Source organism: Desmodus rotundus, chromosome 5 (genome assembly GCF_022682495.2).
Source record: "Desmodus rotundus isolate HL8 chromosome 5, HLdesRot8A.1, whole genome shotgun sequence".
Taxonomy (NCBI): domain Eukaryota; kingdom Metazoa; phylum Chordata; class Mammalia; order Chiroptera; family Phyllostomidae; genus Desmodus; species Desmodus rotundus.
The window spans coordinates 116,768,000-116,774,241 of NC_071391.1; positions in this window are offsets into that span (position 1 = coordinate 116,768,000).

Below are 6,242 nucleotides of genomic sequence, written 5' to 3' on the forward strand. Positions count from 1 at the left end.
TTCTCATGTTCCAGCAGCGTCACTCAGGCATAGTTCCATGGTATTTGCAGATGAGCCAAAGTAAAGCAGAAACAAGCAAATGCTTCCTGAAGCCTTTGCAGGTCTCACATCTGCCAACACCCCAGGATGGGCAAGAAGGAAGGGACCTGTGTCTTCAGTGAGAGGCGCTGCGGAGCTCCACGGCAGAGGGCTCAGAGAGGAGTGTGAGCTGACTCCAGGTCAGAAGGGCTGGGGCCAGTGATGCCGCAGCCGGCAGCCTGCCCCCGCTGCTGTGCTGGAGGGAAAGAAGGCAGCCAGGAACAGAGTGTGGGATGTTGACTCCCAGGTTAGACCTAGAATTCTTGCCAAACCACATCCCACTGGCTGGGACCCAGTCACATGGCCTTCACAGGTCTGAAGGGAGGCTGGGAAATTCCTGTCCCGGGAGAAACGGCAAGTTTTCCAGGTCTGTGCCCCCTGGGACCCTGCCGCTGTCCCCAAATGCTCAGAGGTTTTCACAGATATCTCAGGCTGAACTGCCTCATCCCGTTAAGCCTCTGTCTGACCAACTGCGAGGCGGAGCTTGGGCCCAGGATCGGGTGTGCAGCCCCCTGCACCCTTCCCAGCCTGCTCACCACCAGCATGGGTGTCCCACACGCGGTCTGGAGCCTCTCACCCGGTCCCCCCACCCAGAGGCTACTTTCAGGAGCTGGAAATCCAGGTGCCCTCTCAGGCGGATCTTGTAACACACAGCATTGTCTTTGCCCTGGTCTACTCTGCTCAGTCCCCTGTAAGGAGCTTAGGCCTTCGCACGGTCAGCCAGGCCACAAACCTGGCCTCATCCTGCCACCTTGTGTTGGAGTCAGCACATTACATCTAAATGGAGCCTTCCAACCGAGTCTGCAGGGCGGCTCCAACTTTCCTATTTCTCTCACCCCAAACCAGGAGCCTCAACTTTATCCCTCCGTTTCAGCCTCTTGTCTCCCCGGCCTTGGAGTCGCCCCACAGGCCCCTCTGCCACCCATCTTCCTCCTCCAGGCCCGCGCCTTGCATCTCCCACGTGATTCTCAGAGAACTTGACCATCGAAACCACTTGTTTAACTGTGCCCCCACTTCTGGGTTTTAAAGCAAACTTCTGGGCCCCTAATTGTGTTCCAGCTTCGAATTTAATGGCGGGGCCTAGGGTCCATCCGCCCTGAGGGGCAGGACGACGCAGGGACCTGCTTCTGTCAGCTCTCCAGGGTCCCACACGGGCACGTCGTCCTGGAGACGAGGGAGTCCACAGTGAACCCGAGGCTCTGAAAGGTCTTTAAAGTAACAATTTAGTGGCTGTCCGGATTCCAGACAGTCGTGGTCCGTGGCCTCCAGGGGCTTCGGGGCCAGAGGGGGCTGGGAGAACGAGGAGGGCGGAGGCAGACGTGTTGTCGTAAGCGGGCATGAGGGACACCAGAAGGGCCCCTAACCGCCTCTCTGGGGAGGGCTTCGCAGAGGGGCCAGCGCCCCTGCTCCTGAAATCCAAACCCGGCGCGAGCGTGCGCAGCCCCTGCCCCGGTCCCTGCGCTCGCGGCCCGGCCACTCTGAGCGGCTTCCCCTGAGCGGAAGCTCTTTCTGCCTGCGGCCTCCGCGCATGCTGTTCCCGCTGTCTGGAACATTCTCCTTCCACCTCCCGTCCACGCGCCCCCTGTGTCCGACCAATTTCTGCGCTTCTCAGCTGAGTGGCAGGGATGACTGGGTTTGGATAATCCGTGGGCCTCAATTGCACACGGCGAATGTACTAAATGCCACGGAATTGGACGCTTTAAAATAATTTATGTGAAATTCAACTCTAAAAAATAAAAGATTTTAGATGGCTCTAAAACCCCAAAGAACATACAAAAGGTTGAAGAGTGCAAAGATGTAGAGGTTTTAACTGGGAGAGGTGCCGCTGCGCTGAGTCCGCCCAACCCAAGCACAGTGCGGAGGGAGGCGCCCGCAGGAGAGGCCTGGGGGCCGCTGAGTCTCCTCCGTGTGGCGGAGCAAAAGCACCGACCCTGAGGAGTCTGGAAGTCCTAGCGGGCGCCTGTGGGCCTGGAACTTCGGCAGAGGTGGGATGTTGCTGGTGCGTGTGCGCGTGTGTGTGTGTGTTGCAGGACTGCTTCTTCTGAACCGGGCTGTGGGCTGTGGGTCCTGCAGGCCCGTGGGATGCAGACGGAGCCAGGCAGGGCATCCGGGGAGCCGCACTGAACAAGTCTGCGATTTGCGCAGCAACCCACTAGGGCAGGTGCAGGAGACCGAGTTTTCCAGGAAGCAGGGAGGGCAGGGGGCGTGGTAATTTTCCAGGTCAGCGACTTGAACCCTGCAGGAAGAAAATCTAGAATGCTGACTCCAAACTTGCCTTCCCCTTTCTTTGGCTAATAAGTAATTTGCTCAGTCTGAAGGCTGAGGTTTTACTCTGAACTTGGTGAAAATTTAAAGACATTAAGGTTTCCTTTTATATAACAGTGTATAGTTTAAACTAGACTTATTTATTTTTTGCCTCCCGTGCCCATGTCAGTATTGGGTTCACTCAGGCAGGGCTGCCAGCTGCGCTCCCCCAGTCTACCTGCCCTGCTCTTCTTCTGTCTCATCCTCTCTTTCTCCTTGTATTCTTTTTATTGTGTTAAATATACATAAAGTGTATCATGTTGACAACTTTTAAATGTATACATTAGTAGCATTAACTACATTCACAATGTTGTCTACATATCACCACCATCTACATGCAGAACTTTCCAACACCCAAGACAATAGCTCTGTCCCCATTAAGCAGAAGCTCCCCATTCCGCCCTCTTCCCAGCCCCTGGCAACCACTCTTCCATTTTCTGTCTCTAGGAATTTCCTATTCTAGGTATCTTGTTTAAGCGGAATCACACAGTTTGTCCTATTGTGACTGGCTTAGTTCATTTAGCAGAACGTTTTCAAAGTTCATGCATGTTGCAGCGTGTGTCAGAATTTCATTCACTTTTGGAGGTTCAGTCATATTCTGTCGTATGTACATACCACACTCTGTGTATTAATTCACCTGCTGGCAGACATTTCGTTTCCACCTTTTGACAAGAGTTACCATATTTTACTGTGTACAATGTGCACTTTTTTGCCCAAATTTTTGAGGGAAAAATAAGGATGCACATTATACATGGGTATAACAATTACATGAGTATAATAATCCCATGTCAAATGTGTGCAAAAACACGGGTACGCATTATACATGGAAAAATATGGTAATTTATTTTTAAACCATTCAGCAGGAAAAAACATTTAAGCTTAAGCAGGGGCATTGTGGATTTTAAATTAGGAGTCAGCATGCTACTGTGCGGGGCTGGGGGGTGGTGTTCCTGAGTAACCTGTTTGCATGTATTACAAATCTCATAGTTGCCTTCTGGAAAAAATCAATGTGGAAATAAATGCTCATATTTGTACACTAGGGATAAATTAATTTAGATTTTGCTAAATGTGAGTCTTGCTATAAGAAGTTTATTTTAGAAACAATTATGTAGGAAATAGTGGACTTGTGACCAGGTGGCAGACAGGTTTTAAGACTAGTAGCTGATTGGAGGAAATGGGAAGACATTTACTTTGGGTATCAGAGGAGACAGGGACACTGCCTGTGGCCTGAAGTACCTAAAGCTAGGGTTAAAAGGACCATAGGGAAGAGTGGAGCCTGAAGGTTGCTCCCTTCGGGGTCTGTTTTTTGCCACTACCATGCTGTTTTGATTACTATGGCCTTGTAGTATAGTTTAATATCAGATAGCATGATACCTCCAACTTTGCTCTTCTTTCTCAAGATTACTGTGGCTATTCGAGGTCTAATGTGGTTTCATATAAATTTTTGGATCATTTATTCTAGTTCTATGAAGAATGTCATTGGTATTATGCTAGGGATTGCATTGAATCTACAGATCGCTTTGGCTAGTATGGACATTTTAATAATGTTAATTCTCCCTCTCCATGAGCATGGTACATGCCTCATGTATTCATATCTTCTTCAATTTCTTCCTTCAATGTTTTATAATTTCTGAGTACAGGTCTTTTACTTCCTTGGTTAAATTTATTCCTGGGTATTTTATATTTTTTGGTGCAATTGTAAATGGGATTGTTTTCTGTTTCTCTTTCTGATAGTTCATTGTTATTGAATAAAAATGCAACTGATTTCTGAATATCTCTTTTGTATCCTGCTACCTTACTGAATTAATTTACCAGTTCTCATAGTGTTTTGTGGGGTCTCTGGGGTTCTCTATGTACAGTGTCATCTGCAAAGAGTTCAGTCTTGTTTGTCCTTTCCAACCCAAATGCCTCTACTTCTGCTTTCCTGATTACTGTGGCTGGGACACCCACATCTTTTAAATTTTAAAACTTCTGTTGACATTTTAAATATTTTAATGTAGGTTTTTAAATTCTGAGAGAGATATATATATTTATTGTTAATATTTTATTTGTTGTTCTGAGAGATATAATCTACAGATTTCTTGATGTTTGTGATTTTTCTTTCTTATAATTCCTTTCATTGTATTTTATTTATATTTTTATTCTGGAAAATATACATTTGTTCCACAATGTATATTTTTCCAAAATATTTTACTGTGGAAAATATACTCTGGAAATACACAAAAATAAAATTTGGCATTTTAATCATTTAAAGAATATTTTATTTATTTTACTTTTAGAGAGGGGGAAGGGAAGGAGAGAGGGGGAGAAACATCAGTGTGAGAGAGAAACACCAGTCGGTTGCTTCCCACACACGCCCCACCAAGGACTGAAGCGACACCCAGGCACTTGCCCTGCCTGGGGATCTGACTGGCCACCCTGTGCTTGGTGGGACACTCCCACCCAACTGAGCCACACTGGACAGGGCAGCATTTTAACCACTTTTTTAAAGAAGATTTTTAAAATTTATTTTTAGAGAGGGGAAGGGAGGGAGAAGAGAGGGAGAGAAACATCAATGTGTGGTTGCCTCTTGCGTGCCCCCCCACTGGGGACCTGGCCCACAACACAACCCAGGCAGGTTCCCTGACTGGGAATTGAACTGGTGACCCTTTAGCTCACAGGCCAGCCCTCAATCTACTGAGCTACACCAGCCGGGGTCATTTTAACCATTTTTAGTTGTACAATTTAGTGCCACTAATACATTCACATTGTTGTATGACCATCATCAATATCCATCTCCGGCACATTTTCATCATTCCAAACAGAAACTGCACCCAGTAAATCATAACTCCTTATTCCCTCCTCCCTGAGCCCCCAATAGCTGCCATTCTACTTTCTGTCCCTGTGAATTTGCCTACTCTAGGTACCTCATAGAAATGGAATCATACAGTATTTGTTTTTCTGTTTCTTTTTTGCCTTTCACTCTACATGACTGCTCCTGAACTTTTACGCCATTGGATTTTTGTCCATTTTATTTGCTCCTTTAATGAGAAATTGGTTTTATGATAGTGATTTTTGCTTTGTCATGCTGACAGGCCAGTCCTCATGGAAGGCTGACCTTCTGCCCTCCAGTTCTCTCTGAACTTCAGGGAGGTTGTTGCCCTAATGCCCTTCAGCAGCTCTTCCATGCTCTTCCAGGCTGGCTTTCCAAAGGAGTCTCCTGTATGACTGGGGACACATTCAACTCCTTCTCCTCTTTCTGGAGCAGTGTTTCTCTAGCCTACACAGCGATGGGAAGGCTTCCTCCTGCCGTCACCCCTGCGCGCGTCCTGTCGCTGCTGGCGTCCACTACAGGCTGCCCTCTAATCCCTGTGGACTAGGGTTGCCAGATAAAGTGCAAGATGCCCCAATAAGTGAATTTCACATAAACAATGGGTATTATTTAGAAGTACGTCTCAACTACAGCATGGCACAGACTACACTAAAAAAAAAAATGTGTTCATCTAAAATTCAAATTAAACTGAGATTCCTGTATTCTGTTTGCTATATGTGGCAGCCCTACTGTGGACACTACTCAGAATACCAAACTCAAATCCAGTCTATAGGCCGCCACCTGTCTCCTAGAAAGTCTAGGAGGAGTATGGACTGCACTTTTGCCTTTCCTTAGGCTCTGCAGAAAAATACAAGAATGGGCTAATCAATGCTACTTCACTTACCATGGGGCCAGGGCCGGTTCAGAAAGGAAGGAGGAATTACAGTGCAGGAGCATGATTTCCAGACCTTGGCAGGCCTTCACCACTCGCATAGCTCCATACGCACGCCCTGCAGTTGGAGCAGCTCCGTGGATCCAGAGGGTGAGCATGGGCCCTGCTTGGGTATGG